This window comes from Schistocerca serialis, chromosome 3 (assembly GCF_023864345.2).
Source record: "Schistocerca serialis cubense isolate TAMUIC-IGC-003099 chromosome 3, iqSchSeri2.2, whole genome shotgun sequence".
In the NCBI taxonomy this organism is placed as follows: domain Eukaryota; kingdom Metazoa; phylum Arthropoda; class Insecta; order Orthoptera; family Acrididae; genus Schistocerca; species Schistocerca serialis.
The window spans coordinates 57,097,341-57,112,966 of record NC_064640.1 but is presented as its reverse complement, the minus strand read 5'-3'; the positions used below and the strand labels follow the sequence as shown (position 1 = coordinate 57,112,966).

General features: G+C 45.4%; 1 protein-coding gene across 2 annotated transcripts in view; it reads left to right on the top strand.

The window, feature by feature from the left end:
* LOC126469705 (ceramide synthase 6) overlaps window positions 1-15,626 on the top strand; it is a 118,573-nt gene that overhangs the window by 11,596 nt on the left and 91,351 nt on the right. The gene's annotated exons all lie outside the window — the stretch shown is intronic.

The following is a 15,626-nucleotide window of genomic DNA, read 5'->3' as shown; positions in this document are numbered from 1 at the left end:
AAGACTTTCCATGGAACAACCCTCTCCCTACTACATGTCCTGTGTAAGGGTTTTTGCCTGCAATAAGTTGTCTGATCAGTTGACGTTAAAACTTTCATTGAAGAAATTGTCGCTAAGAAACTTTTCCCCCACATTACTAATCTCTTGGCCCAAGGCCTAGTTCTTTGAAACAGTTCCATGATTTATCAATTATCATTTAAAATATGGGTGCAATGTGAAGTACACCTATCCTACTGACAGCATGGTTTTTGTGTTGGCTGGGTAGTCTTCAGGGGACTTTGCTGGCATAGGTGACTTGCTCTGTTTTTATTTGACCTGGACATAAGTAATTAGCTTGAAGGTACAGTTTTGTTGTGTGTTATCAACTCTTTCTGATGTTAATTTTGCATGCAGATAGTGCATCACATTTAACTAGTGCTGAATGATTATTTTATGTGCACTAGGGTGTCATGTAAATTGTACACAGGGTTACATAAATATCAAGTTACAATGAGGCCGTAAAATATGCCTGAGGCAAGACAGGGTGATTTGAAGAGGCATTTGCTATTGTTGTCATTGACTTATCAAGCCAGTTGATGTGTCATTGGGTTTAGTTTACTTTTCTCCACTTGCAAGTAGGTGTTGTGGGATTATACTCCTAACTAGCAGCATGTGACATCCCATCTCATCATGGTCATTATAGTAAGACATCCTTGTACAGACTCAGTGAGACAGGAAAAGCGTTGGACAGCTGTAATTGATCCTTGAGTGCTCAATCACTGACCAAAACTTGCAGGATATTTGTTGAAGTCAGGTGCAGGGTGGACAAGTGTCCACTAGCTTCTCCTGTCTCTAAGGTTAGGTAATTTGGAGGACCTCACGGTCATCATTATGACCCTGGAGTGTCCTTAAAACCATTGTCGTGCAAGAGTGTAGCAGTGGTGTAGTGCAGTATCAGTGGGATGCTGTAGGTGAACAAATGCATGCACATGACCAATAAGTAGGTTCTTGTGTTGTTAATCAGTGAGAGACAATAGCAAGTGTATACAGGGCCCCATTTAATTCCATGTTAGCACCTCCAATACAAGAATCTCACAACCATTTTTCTAATTGATGTCCTGCCAGGCAAGTGGTAGCTGATGCCTCATGCGGTGTTTGATACACTTGTACCTTGCCATCAGCATGCATCGTAACTCTTCACGCCTAACAGCCTTGTTCTGGTGGTGGTCAACATTATCTCGCACCATGCAAATGCACACAACCTGCGGCATGTGTTTTCTTAGTAGTATATTTCTTGAATTTTGTGCATATCATTTCTATTTAAGATATGTAACTGTGCATTTTTGTAATTGCAAAGTGTTGTTAGGCAATCTTTGCCCATTCACCCTGTGAATGACAGGTGGCCGCTTCTTCAGCAGTGTCTGAGCAGACACAAGGGGGGAGGGGTTTACTAGTTATTGGGAGCTCCAATGTTAGGTGCATTATGGAGCCCCTTTGTCAGGTAGCATTCAGGGGATGAAGAAAGACAATGTGCACTCGGTATATCTGCTGGGGGGTCTCATCAGAGATGTGGAGGTGGCTATTGAGTGTGCATTCTGCAGTAGTCTGAAAGTTGTGGCTCACGCCAGCATTGATGACGCCTGTGGCTTGGATTTTGAAGCCATCCTCAGTTCATATGGGCGGCTAGTGAAGGTTGTGAAGGCTGCTGCTTTTGTGCGCAGGGTTCAAGCAGAGCTTGCAGTGTGCAGCACTGTTCCCATGTTCCCAGAGTCAGTAGGTTCCTTTGGTTTGGAGCCCAGTGGAGGGTCTCGACAAAAGGCTTTGTCAATTATGTGACTGGTCTTGGCTGCAGGTTTCTGGACCTGCATTATTGGGTGGGGAATCATAGGAATCGCCTTCATAAGTCAAGGGTGCAGAACCCAAAGGAAGCAGCTGCTTAGGTACCACAGTACTTGGGGAAGACGCATTTTTTTAGTTAGGCGGATAACCCACAGATAGTGTTGAAAGTAAAGACACTTTGACTGTCAAAATGTTATCAGCAAACTGTTGAAGTATTCCTAGCAAAGTTCCCGAATTTACGGCATTCCATAAAACTTTTCGCACTCCCATTATTCTTGGTACCAGGAGATGGCTGAAACCCAAAGTCTATGTATATCGAATACTCAGATTGGACACCAAAAGAGGGTGTGTTAATTACAGTTGCCAAAAATATTGTCTCCCCGAGGTCAAATTTGAGCGTGACAGTGAAGTTATCTGGTTGTGTGTAACAGGTCTAAATGTAATCGAACAAGGAGTAGATGCCTGTCTTCCTGGGGCATCAGGATACCCGGCAACGGCCGTCATACCAGTTGGCCTTTGCTGTGGCTGGGTGGCTCCCGTGGGGAGAGCCCCTGATTGGAGTGGGTGGCATCAGGGAGGTTGACACGCAATGAAGTGGACTAAGTCATCTCTTGCTGTGGCCATATGGCACCAGCAGTCTCTAAGAAGGGCAAGATTGAATACAATGCTGACAGGTATGACCCTAAATTGTTTCCCTCTCTCGCTACACCATGGGCGGAACGTAGGGCTACAGAACAGAGCGAGTCATATTTGCCTCGGTTTTTAGTCTGTAGCAGAACTAATGGGGACTCCTTTCTACCTACGAAGCATCAATTATTGTTGAACACCTTGAGGATAAGTTTGGAGAAGTGACAGTGCTGTCAAAGATGCAAAATGGCACAGTCTTGATACAGACAGCATCCCCACCCAGTCCCGAGCGTTACTCACCTGTGACAATCTGGGTGATATTCCTGTTTCCGTCACTCCCCATAAAAGCCTCAACATGGTCCAGGTGATCATTTTCCATCGCAGTCTCCTCTTGCAGTCTGACGATGAGCTTCGCGCCAATTTAGAACGGTGGGGTGTTCATTTCATCCGGCGCGTTTACAGGATACCCAAAGACAACAGGGTTGCTACCAGTGCCTTCACCTTTGCCTTATAAGGTGATTCATTGCCTGAAAAGGTCAAGGTGATGGTTTATAGCCATAGCCATACCGGTGCTTAAGTGCTGGAAGTTCGGTCTCATGTCTTCCTGCATCACTTCCAGTGCAGCATGTTGAGACTGTGGACATCCACTGCACCCACATACCCCATGTACGCCACCTCCCACTTGCATCAGCTGTGGAGAGCACCACTCTTCCTGCTCACCACACTGCCCAGTACTCCAAAAGGAGGGGGAAATCATGGAGTACAAGACCCTGGACCGGTTGACTTACACAGAGGCTAAATGTAAATTTGAAAGATGACACCCCGTTCGGTTGACATAGACATATGCTGCATCTATGTCACCATCGCCGTCCCAAGTGCCAGTGGTTCCTCACTCTGTGCCGCAAACAGTGGCCCCTCCTGGCCACCAGAATATATCCACCCCGTTGATGGTGGGAGGCAAACCTCCCTCCGTTGTTACCAAAGCATCTTCATTGGACATTGGTCCCCTTCCCCCTGCCGGAGAAGCAACAGCCTCCTCCGGCTCCTCTCATGTGGAAGGGGTCCCTTGGGAACCTCTCCCCCAAGGTCTCCACTAATGCCATGGCGGACACTTGCCAGTGGCTCAAGGTGCCAGAAGCTGCTGAATGAAGAGCTTCACGGTCTCCTCCACGCCTGAAGCTGCTTTGGAGAAATCTTCCCATCAAGCCCCTAAAGAGAAGTGCGAGAGCAAGCAAACTAAGTAGTAGTCTGCATAGAAACAGGACCCCCTGGTGGCCCCAACACCACCACTATCTATCAGTTCTGCATCTGAGGATGCAGTGAAGATCTTAGCATCCCTTGCAGACCTGGATCTCACTGATGCCTCATCCACCATAGAAATGGCTACAAATGCTCTATTGGTGGCAGCAAGTGACGGTGAGGCATAACTTGCCTCCTTGCTTGCTTCGTGCCTTACCAGCCTCATGATAACGTTATCCTCCAGTGGAATTGCGGGAATTTTTTCCACCACCTGGCTGAGCTACGGCAGCTCTTAAGCTTTGCGCCTGCTTTCTGCATTGTCCTTTAGGAAACCTGGTTCCTGGAAATGCAGACCCCTGTCCTCTACGGCTATAGGGGGTATTACAAGAACCGTAGTGACTATTATACTGTGTCAGGTGGAGTTTGTCTCTGTCCTGAACTCAGTATGCAGCGAACCCGTGACCCTTCAAACCCCTCCTGAAGCTGAAGCTGTGGCTGTCAAGTACGACGCAGGAAATACTGTGTGCAACATATATCTTCCTCCAGATGGTGCAGTAACCCTGAACACATTGGATGCACTGATTGAGCAACTCCCTAAACCTTTCCTACTTTTGGGAGATTTTAACACGCATAACCCCTTGTTGGGTGGCACCGTGCTTACTGGCTGAGACAGAGATGTCGAAGATTTACTGTCACAACTCGATGTATGCCTCTTAAATACAGGTGGCCCAACACTTTTCAATGTGACACACGGCACATATTCGGCCATTGATCTCTCGGTTTACAGCCCTGGCCTTCTCCCATCTATTCACTGGAGAGCACATGACGACCTGTGTAGTAGTGACCACTTCCCCATCTTCCTGTTACTGCCCCAGGATCAGGCACGTGGACGCTAGACCAGATGGGCTTTGAACAAGGCAGACTGGGGAAATTTCACCTCTGCTGTCACCACTAAATTTCTCCCACACAGTAACATCGATGTGATGGTTGAGCAGGTGACTAGCACAATTGTTTCTGCAGCAAAAAATGTGATCCCTCGCTCTTTAGGGTGCCCGAGTTTAAGGCAGTCCCTTGGTGGTCGTTGGGAGTCACTCAAGCAATTAAGGAGCGTCGGCGAGGTCTACAGCGGCATAAGCGGCACCCTTCCCTGGAACACCTCATAGCCTTTAAACGGCTCCGTGCCCATGTTCATTACCTTATCAAACAACAGAAGGAGGAGTGTTGGGAGAGAGAGGTCTCCACCTTTGGGTGCCACACGTCACCTTCCCAAGTCTGGGCAAAGATCAAACATCTTTTCGGATACCAGGCCCCAACAGCTGTCCCTGGTGTTAACATAAATGGCGAGTTATGTAGCGACGCGAACAAGATTGCCAAGCACTTTGCTCGAGCCTCTGCGTCGGAGAATTACCCCCTCCCCCCCCTCCCTCAGCCTTTCGCACGCTCAGACAGCGCCAGGAAAGGAACTTCCTCTCATTAACTACATGCTGCAGAGAATCACATAACGGCCCATTTACAGAGTGGGAGCTCCTCAGTGGCCTTGCACATCTCATCTGACTACAAGCAACATCTTCTCGTCATCTTCAACTGGATCTGGTGCAATGGCGTCTTTCCATCGTAATGGCGGGAGAGCACCATCATTCCGGTGCTCAAACCTGGTAAAAGCATGCCTGATGTGGATAGCTATCGGCCCATCAGCCTCACCAACGTTTTTTGCAAGCTGCTGGAATGTATGGTATGTCGGCGGTTGGATTGGGTCCTGGAGCCGCGTGGCTTGCTGGTTCCATGTCAAGGCGGCTTCTGCCAGGGTCATTCTACCACTGATAATCTTGTGTACATCGAGTCTGCCATCCGAACAGCCTTTTCTAGACGGCAACACCTGATTGCCGTCTTTTTTTACTTATGTGAAGCATATGACACGACTTGGCATCGTCGTATCCTTGTCACATTGTATGAGTGTGGTCTCCCGATTTTTATCAAAAACTTCCTGTCGCTTCATACTTTCCATGTCCAAGTTGGTGACTCCCATAGTTCCATCCATTTCCAGGAGAATGGAGTCCCGCAGGGCTCCGTGTTGAGTGTGTCTCTATTTTTACTGGCCATTAATAGCAGCGGCTGTCAGGCCCTCTGTCTCACCTTCTCTGTAAGCAGACGGCTTCTGCATTTCGTACTGCTGCTCCAGTACTGTTGTTGCTGAGCGGCGCCTCCAGGGAGCCATCCACAAGGTGCAGTCATGGGTTCTAGCCCACGGCTTTCAGTTTTCAGCTGCAAAGTCGTGTGTCATGCACTTCTGTCGGCATCATACCATTCATCTGGAACCCACACTTTACCTTAATGACGATCCACTCACTGTAGTGGAGACATATCAATTCCTAGGACTGGTTTTCGACGCTCGATTGACTTGGGTCCCTCATCTTCATCAGCTTAAGCAGAAGTGCTGGCAACATCTCAATGCCTGAGCAACACCAATTGGGGTGCAGATCGCTGTAGGCTGCTGCAGCTCTACAGAGCCCTTGTCCAATCCCGAATTGACTATGGGAGTGTGGTTTAGGCTGCGTTCACACTGCCGGCCGGGCCGGGCTGACGCATACTGGCTCGGCTCTTGCCTAGCCAGCTCAGGCCGACGAGTAGTGCATTCACATTGCGCGCCGCGCCGAGCCGGGACGGCGAAATGGGGGAAAATCCACTTCTCCGATTTTCATGTTTTAAAAATTCTTAGCGGTATATAAGACTTCGCCACATCGTTTTATGAACTTATTTTTTCCTTAAAAGCTTTACTTACGTCGTGAAATAAGAAAAAGTCTACTTTTCGTTTCGCGTGATTTCTTAGTTTCGTAACGCTTCCCAACCGATTTTGAAGAAAGTATGCGGCTAAAAAGTCTGATTTTTGTACACGTGGTAGTGCAACATCTTAGCTTCGTATTGAATCATTTATCTTTCCATATTTCTTAACAGTCATTGTGAAATGATGCTATTTGTCAACGTTGTGCACTTGATTTACAAATCTTGTAGTGAAAAAGTTATGTAGCGGGTAGCTTACTGTTAGATCCGTTTTAGACCATACATTGTTGGGAATGAAATGTAGCTAAAAGTACCAAAAAGTTTTTGAAATGATAATGATACTGATATCTGTCTCTGGTCTCAAGTAATGCGAGCTATTCAGTGGCGTCAGTGCCGCGTCCTCAAGCCACGGAGTTCGCGCGGTTACAGCTTGGTTTAGTGTAGTCATATAATGCAGGACAGAAAAAAACGAATTACTAGTGATCGGCGCAGACCTAGTGCCGGTCCCTCTTATTATTTTAATGGTCTCATTCTCTAGATAAATCCAAATGTATAAGAATTTTTCCCTCGGCTACTGGACAATCATCTGCTATGCTTTTATAATTGGCCACACGTCGCATCAGAAAAGACAAACAATTGTCATCAACATCCTACAATTAGTATGATGTACATTTCGTATTTCGAACTAAAAGATAACTGAAGCGCAGTTCTGTAGTCTCGTTGTCTACTTTGACGGAAAAAATAATGGAGAGTTAATGAAACTACTGTAGATCGGCACAGATGTGCGTTTCATTGTTCTTCATAGTTTTTTTTTCCTTCCTTGGCGGGCTGCGCTGCACTGTCAAGGTAATCCCCACTCTTTGGCTAAATGGCTGGCCGGAGGCCAAATAAATAAATTTAAAAAGATCCCCACCCTTAGACAGCTGACAAGCAAGTCAGTAGAAAACGCAGCTGCAGTCAACAGTTGCTCGCCTTTAGCTAGTCTGTGCTGTCGTGTAGAACAATGTCTTCACTCTTTTATTGGTATTGTTTTGACTCTGCAGTAACTCGTCGAGTTTTGAAGTACAGAAGAACTAGGAGGTTATGGGTTCATCCCATAAATAGCGACAGACATTTAGGAGAGTTTTTTTCTTTATATGAAGAACTTAAAAACTATCCTGAAAAATTTTATTCAAATTACAGAATGAATCATAATACATTTCAGTATATGCTGCAGAACATTCATGACAAAATTTCTAAACAGAACAGAAATTTTCGCAGAAGTATAACAGCAGATGAAAAATTGTGTATAATGATAAGGTAAGATTCGTTAGTACACACTTTTTGGTTTGCAGTAGAACTTTGTACAGCATTCACTACATCCAATTAATTGTAGCCATGCTTTTGTATTTTAAATTTCACAAACGCTTACCTCTGAGGGGAAGAGAGTTTATGGGACTCCTGAGAATCATTAGGAAGTAATTAGCTTCGTCATTTTGGGTAATGTCTTGCTGTGCCTTCAACAAAGAATCGCAGAAATACTCCTTCAGAATTTTCCAACTTTTTTCTTCTTTTTTCTTCATGATGCAGCCCTTGGCAGTGGTGATGGTTCATCATGTGGAGCCACTGATGACCTCACAGAATTCTTTTCATTACCTTGTAAGATAGACAGATTGATAGGCGAAGAGTTTTGAGATAATGCCCTTTGACTCAGTGGTTCTATTTCCACTGATAAGGAGCTGCCACAGCATGACTTTACAATGCATTATCATCTGGTAGGGACACATTTCCGTCCCTCAGTGACACTCATATCTGTCTCCGTTTGCAAGTAAATGCGAACTATTCAGTGGCGGCAATGCCGCGATCGCTGGCAAGCTATTGTTGTAAATGCATGTAAATACGGTAGATTAAATAAATGAAATAAAAATAATTTCGCATGTATCATTATAATAAACGTAATTTTTCCTCACTGATTGTGAAATGTGAGGTAACATCTTAAAATAAAAGACGTGTGAAGTCACACTTGTGATGAAAGCAGAAGGGAGACGTGTGATGCGTGTACTGCAGAAGCTGTAGTGCTGCTCCACAGGCTCGCGCCTGCGGTCGGCTCGCGCCGGCAATATTAAACACTCGGGATGTCGCCGGCTCGGCTCCGGGAGGCTCACGCCGTGTCGGCGCGGCCCGGCCGCCAGTGTGAACACCGCAATTCAAAACCATGTGTTTGATATCGAAGCGGGCGGCGGCCCGGCCGGCAGTGTGAACGCGGCCTTATGGTTCGGCAGCACCTTGTGCATTGTATTTACTCAACCGTGTGCATCACTGTGGGGTTCGATTAGCGATAGGAACTTTTAGGGCAAGTCCAGTGACCAGCGTACTGGTGGAGGCTGGTGTCCCTCCACTGCAGATCAGATGTGCACAATTTCTCGCCAGTTATGCAGCACACATTCATAGTTGCCATGAGCATCTGAATTACAGTCTCCTTTTCCCACCCACGGCAGTCCATCTCCCGCATCGGCGGCCCAGATCGGGGCTAACGATTGCGGTTCGCATGCAGTCCCTTCTCTCCAAACTGGAGTCCATCCCTTTACCACCTCTACTTGCGGTCGTTTCACGTATGCCTCCATGGCGTATGCCTCGACCGCAGCTTCACCTGGACCTTTTCCATGGCCCTAAGGACTCCGTTAACACTGCCGCTCTCCGCTGTCACTTCCTCTCGAATCTTGACGTGTTCCGGGGCTCTGATGTGGTTTACACTGATGGCTCAATGGTTGATGTTCACGCAGGACATATTGAGCAGCACTCATTGCCAGTTGGCTGCAGTGTTTTCACTGCAGACCTGGCAGCCATATCTTCTGCTCTTGAGTACATGCGCTCATGCCCTGGAGTCATTTCTCCAGTGTACTGACTCATTGAGCAGCCTACAAGCTATTGACCAATGCTACTCTCACCACCCTCTGGTAGTGTCCATTCAGGAGTCCTTCTATGCCCTGGAACAGTCCCGCTGTTCCCTGGTGTTTGTGTGGACCCCAGAACATGTCGGAATCCCTGGCAACGAACTTGCCAACAGGCTGGCCAAACAGGCGACACGGAAACAGCTTCTGGAGATAGGCATGTCCGAAGCTGACCTGCGTTCTGTCTTAAACCGCTTGGTTTTCTGACTTTGGGAGATGGAATGGCATAACAGCACGCACAACTAACTGTGTGTCATTAAGGAGACTACGAATGTGTGGAAGTATTCCATGCTGGCCTCTCGCATGGAATCAGTTGTCCTCTGCCGGCTCCGCATTCGCCATACGTGGCTAATGCTTGGTTCCCTACTCAGTCGCGAGGACCCGCCTCAGTGACACTGTGGCTCCCAAATGACAGTCACCCACCTCTTGCTGGACTGCTCACTTTTAGCCACCGTGTGGCAGACTTTAGCTTCCCCAGCACCCTGCCTTCGGTGTTGGGCAACAATGCCTCCACAGCAGCTTTAGTTTTACGTTTTATCCGTGAGAGTGGGTTTTATACTTTTATGTAGGTTTAGCGCATGTCCTTTGTCCCTGTGTGTCCTCCACCCTAGTGCTTTTAGGGTGGAGGTTTTAATGTGTTGCTGAGTGGCTGGCTTGCCCTTTGTATTCTCGTGGTTGGCCAGTCACTGTAATGTGCTTTCATGTTTTTCTCTCATCTGTTTCTAGTGTCTCTCTGTTGTTTTCTTGTCCTCTTTTGTTCCTTTTAGTGTTGGTTGCCTTCCCTTCATTCTTGTGGCTTTTCCTTTCTTTCCGTTTTGTGTTATATGTTTTGTCCATTTTATTCTCACACTCGTAGCATTGTTTTATTAGGAACAAGGGACCGTTGACCTCGTAGTTTGGACCCTTCTCTCTCTTTAAGCCAACCGTCCTTTCGAATGCATAAAAGAAAAGTTGATCTCCGTATTTTTCACCCCTTGGCAAGCCAAATTACACAATGAACTTTTCACTAACAGGCATTGCTTCAGACTTTCAATTTGTTACATTTTGTGGTCCCAGGTCCAGATTAGTTGTAACCAGATGATCCAACATCTGAATATTAATCAGTGATTCCATGTACTCAGGATCTTCAATTTTAGTTGGCTAAAAGGTTTTTTTCATTCGCTTTGACGAGATAGTATCACCCTGCCAATCCTTCAACAGTGCAAAAACCCAATGTCCATTGACAGCTACCTGACAACTAGTCTCACCAATGTCCCCTGCACACTGATTGAAAGGATGGTGCATAGCCTGACAATTATGCCCGGTTCTTGAATGATGAGATCTTTTGTCCTACATAAGACATATTGACATGCTAGGTGCTATCACGTTTTACTTACCCACCGTGATGGAGTTTAGAGGCTCCATAGCAATTTTTGTTCAGTTGTTTCAGGTTAGAGTTGGTGCGTCACTAAGCTTCACAGGGATCCAAGAGGACTGTGTCCTGCATGGCTCTGTGCTGATTGTTGCTCTTCCCTGTTGCTATCGATGGTCTAGTTACCTCCGTCAAAACATTGCTAACATCTGCTATCTGTTTATACTTTTTCATCTGGTATAACTCCAATCTGTAGCCTCAGCTAAATGCCAGCCGAAAGATGCCAACTGAAGGGTGTCCGCTTTAACCGTTTTCATGGCTTCCAGTTCTCTCTCTCGAAGTTGTGCATTTGATGTCGTACCGTGGTCTATCCTGACCCAGAACTCTTTTTTTGTGTACCCAGTACTTGGACATTGTTGCACAGTCTCAAGTTTTGGGGCTCCTCTGATAAAAAGCTGACATGCTTGCCCAACATTTGTCAACTAAAGATCAGCTGCGTGTGAAATCTTAACACTATCCTCTTCGTTGCCCACATCTCTCGGGGTACAGAATGTACGACTCTACTCTGTATTTGTTTCCTTTTCTTAGCTCTATTGGACCGTGGTTGCCATATTTATGGCCCAGCAGCACCTTCAGCTTTGAAACTCTTGCACCCAGTCCTGCAGATTAGCCCTGTATTGGGTATTTTATCACTTCAGTACTGATGGTACCAGCTTATGATGCTTATGCAACCACCATCTGAAAATTTCCCAGTCATCCAAATGATCAGTATGCTCCCAGTGATTTACTGTACCCCCTTCTGCCCTTGGTTGGTACCCAGACAATGAATTAGGCTCAATCTTTTTCAAGGTCTGAAACATCCCCTTTGAAAAATTATAAATAACTGTGTTGGTCACTAAACAGAAACCTTCATGCAAAACTAGCATCAGCCATTGGATAGCAATGTTGGTTAGTCATTTTTAGTACAGGAACTATTTATATGGGTGGCATTACCCAACTTGTTTGTCAAACTGTTCTGATAAACTGAATGTGTGATGTAGTATGTAAGCCTTATTGATCCATAGCTATGCATTTGAAACCAGAATCCCACAAATACTGTTTAAAATTGGAGACAGCCTTCTTTATCATAGCTTGCTATGATCTGGGTGAAGTGCTTCCCTATCTCCTTTCCTCGGAGAGATCTATTAGATATGCCAGTTAGGACAATTATTGAACACGAATATCAGAAACTTCACTGAATCTATAAATTTCAGATTATTGTTCTCATATTAAAACACACTTAAAAGTAGATGTGCTGTATTTTCTTAAGAATTCACACTGAAAGTGACAAAGGAGCTGCCTAGTTTGTAAAATGCAGAGGAGACCACAAACCATCTGCCTTACTCCCAATGAATTTTATGTTATCATCCCATTTCGAGTCGCTCCGTATGCCTACTTCTAAATATTTTGTCGAAGTAACTGCTTTCAGTAATTGTTGTGAAATTCTGTAATCATACAATAAAGGGTCTGTCTGTCTATGTATGTGCAATACGCTACATTTGCTGCACCAAATATCAATCCTCTGCAGGTCTTCCTGCATTTCTAGCGTCTCAGTTTCTCTGTATACGGCACCATCATCCACGAAGAGCCTCACAAAACTTCAGACGTTATCTGCTAAGTCATTAATATATATTGTGAGATGTAATGGTCATGTAATACTCCCCTGGGACATGCCTGAAGCTGCTTTTATGCCTGAAGATGTCTCCAGTCAGAATTATATGCTGTGTTCTGTTTACTCAAAACTCTTTAATCCAGGCACATAGTTAGTCTGACATTCCATACAGTCATATTTTGTTCATTAGGTGACAGTGCGAAACTGTATCAAATGCCTTCTGGAAGTTGAGGAACACGGCATATGCCTGGGCTTTGAATCTACTGATTTTTGGATCTCTTGGACGAAAAGAGCAAGCTGAGTTTCATACGATTGTTGTTTCCAGAATCCATAGTGGTTCCTGCAGAGTAGATTTTTAGCCTCCAGAGGCATCATGATAAAAGAGCATAAAACATTACAAAATTCGACAACTGAATGACGTCAGTTACAGGCCTATAGGTTAATGCAGCTGTTCGACGACCCTTCTAAAAACAGGAATGACCTGTGCTTTTTTCCAATCATCAGGAACACTTCGCTCCTCCAAAGACCTATACTACACTCCTGCTAGAAGAGGGGCAAATTGTTTCGTGTACTCTATGTAGAATCGAATTGGTATTCCGTTACGTCCAGTGGGCCTCCCTCTGTTGAGCAATTCCAGTTGCTTTTCTATCCCAAGTCACTTGTTTCAATATCAGCCATTTTGTTGTTTGTGTGATTCTCTGATTAATTGCTCAAAGTAATTTTTGGATAAAGCACTTCAAACAGTTTCCCACAGTTCTCTGTCCCTACTACCTGTCTGTATCACCTGAATCTTCCAGTCAATAGCTGGTAGGTTAAAATCTCCACCTAAAACTGTAACATGGCCAGGAAGTTTACGTGAAATGTTCTCAAAGTCCCCTCTCAACTGTTCCACCATTACTGCTCCTGAGGCAGGAGATCTGTAGAAACATCAGGTCACCGTGTTTGATCAACCTTTAACACTTTTCACCTAAATTATTTTGCATTGGGTATCTGTACTAATCTCACTAGATAATGTATGTTTTGTGTCTGTAAACACGCCTACACTACCAGCATTTGACTTATTTTTGTGATATACATTCGAATCGAAATTTAGAATTTTTGTTTTTGGCATCTGGTTTCATCCAGCTTAATTTCCCTAGTACTATATGTGTATTGTTACCATTTATAAGTGAGACTAGTTCTGGGACCTTTCCACAGATGCTGCAGCAGTTCACTAATAACATATTAACATTTTCTTTCTCCAATCTGCTATGAATGCTACCATCTGGACTCTGAAACCATCTTATCGGGTCTATGGAGGGATTTCTCAATCCTAAAAAACCTGCATGTGTATGCCACACTTACTCCACTACACTAGTAGCCACTTCCTGCCTGTAGTGCACGCCTGACCTGTTAGGGGTATGCTACTATTCTCCACTTGATAGAGATCAAGAAATTTGCATCTGATATCATCGCAGGATCATCTGAGCTTCTGGTTTAGACTTTCCACTCGGCTCCAAATCAGAGGACCATAGTCGACTTTGGGAACAATGCTGCAAAATGATGGCTCTGCTTCTATGCTGGGGGCGAGGCTAGCTGTCTTCACCAAATTAGCCAGCGACCTATGGGAACCTAGGATGACATCTGAACGTAGGCGGCAGGCATCATTTGTGTCTACATGAGCCACAATTTGCAGGCAAGTGCACCCTGTGCACTCAGTATTGTCGGCAGAGCCTACTCCACATTTCGGATCAAATTCCCCCCCCCCACCACCACCACCACCACCACCACCACCACCGGCTGGCAGTGTGGATACTGGCCTTCTTTCCTGCTTTTGTGGCCTGTCCACTATTTTCATGAGGGGCTCCGTCATCTGCCTAACGTTGGAGCTCCCAGTGAGAAGCAGTTCCACCCTCTGTGCCCGTCCTGGTCTCTCAGGAAGATCAACCGCAGGCCCAACAGGCAAGGTATCTCGTGCTGGCTCAGGTGCACTGTCAATAGCAAGCAATAATGCCTCACACCAAAAGATGTAAGGGGACAACTGTGCGGGCAGTACAAACTTTCACTTTCCCTCCCAGTGATTCACAACCCTGACACAGTTTGCCAGTCACCGTTAGGTAAGTGTACACTGGTCCAAATTTAGGAGCAAATCAAAATTGTCTTTCTAAGCTGGATCATTTTTCTTAAAATTACCAGTATATTGGGACAAAACGATGATCTGAAGATGTTGGGTGAATTCAGTGGATGGAGTGAGAGGGTAGTATCAGTTAATGCCTAATGCTTTGTGGATATTCATCATTGTTCAGCTACAAGTACAGCTGCGACTAGAACACTTCAAGAAATTAGGACACTTGGAACCACCTGTGTGGAGATAATATAAAGCTCTCTACTGGAAGCTTGAAAGCTTTAATTAGTTCCACTTGCTTAGAAAGATGAGGCCATACCTCTTTGGAGATGTTGGGCTATCATCAGCCACCTCGTATTTGCAAGTACGATTGGGAGGGGGCTTAATAAATGTGAGAGCTATGCAGAGATAGTACGACTAAATTGTTAAAGAAAAGCGTCAGTAATGAGTGTAGCGCACTTTAATTGAATTAAGAAGTGTTGACAGTAGACTGCAGTTTCTGTAGACTCTCTCAACACACTGATGTAGAGGTGACTGGGAGCACATTACCACCTCACAGTGTCAGTGCAAGGTACTGACGAAGTGATAGTGTCTGTTGCATCCTCTGTCCCATTCATTCCTTCATTTGTCAGTGTTTCTCCACTAATGTAATAGCTAAAATATTTCCCAGTAATGTTTCGTTTTTTCCAGACTGTCTCCACGATAACGGACGTAGTGCTTGTTCAGATTGGTGTAAGTTTCAGTAACAAGGACTGCCCATGTTTAGGGTTTAGTACATCTCGTCAGCTATCAGTCTACGGATACGTGGAGTTGAGCTTTGTTCCTCAGACTCCATCGCCATTTATCGACCGGTAGCTCACAAGGGGACTGCTCCTATTTGTCGTCGTTGGATTTCGTCCAAATTTATGATATATGCAGGGCATGGCCAAAAATGACCGACGAACGTTTAAGCTCCAGATGGCCACGCCATTATTGGCACAGGTCGGTCGTGGCATTAGCTATTTATGTGACCATAGTTTCCAGACAGCAGTTGGCGCAGCGGAAACAGCACTGAACAGTAATCGGAGGATCGGGCGGTTGACACTGTATGCGTAAACTTTTGTTTTGTTATTTTAAATTTTTACATTG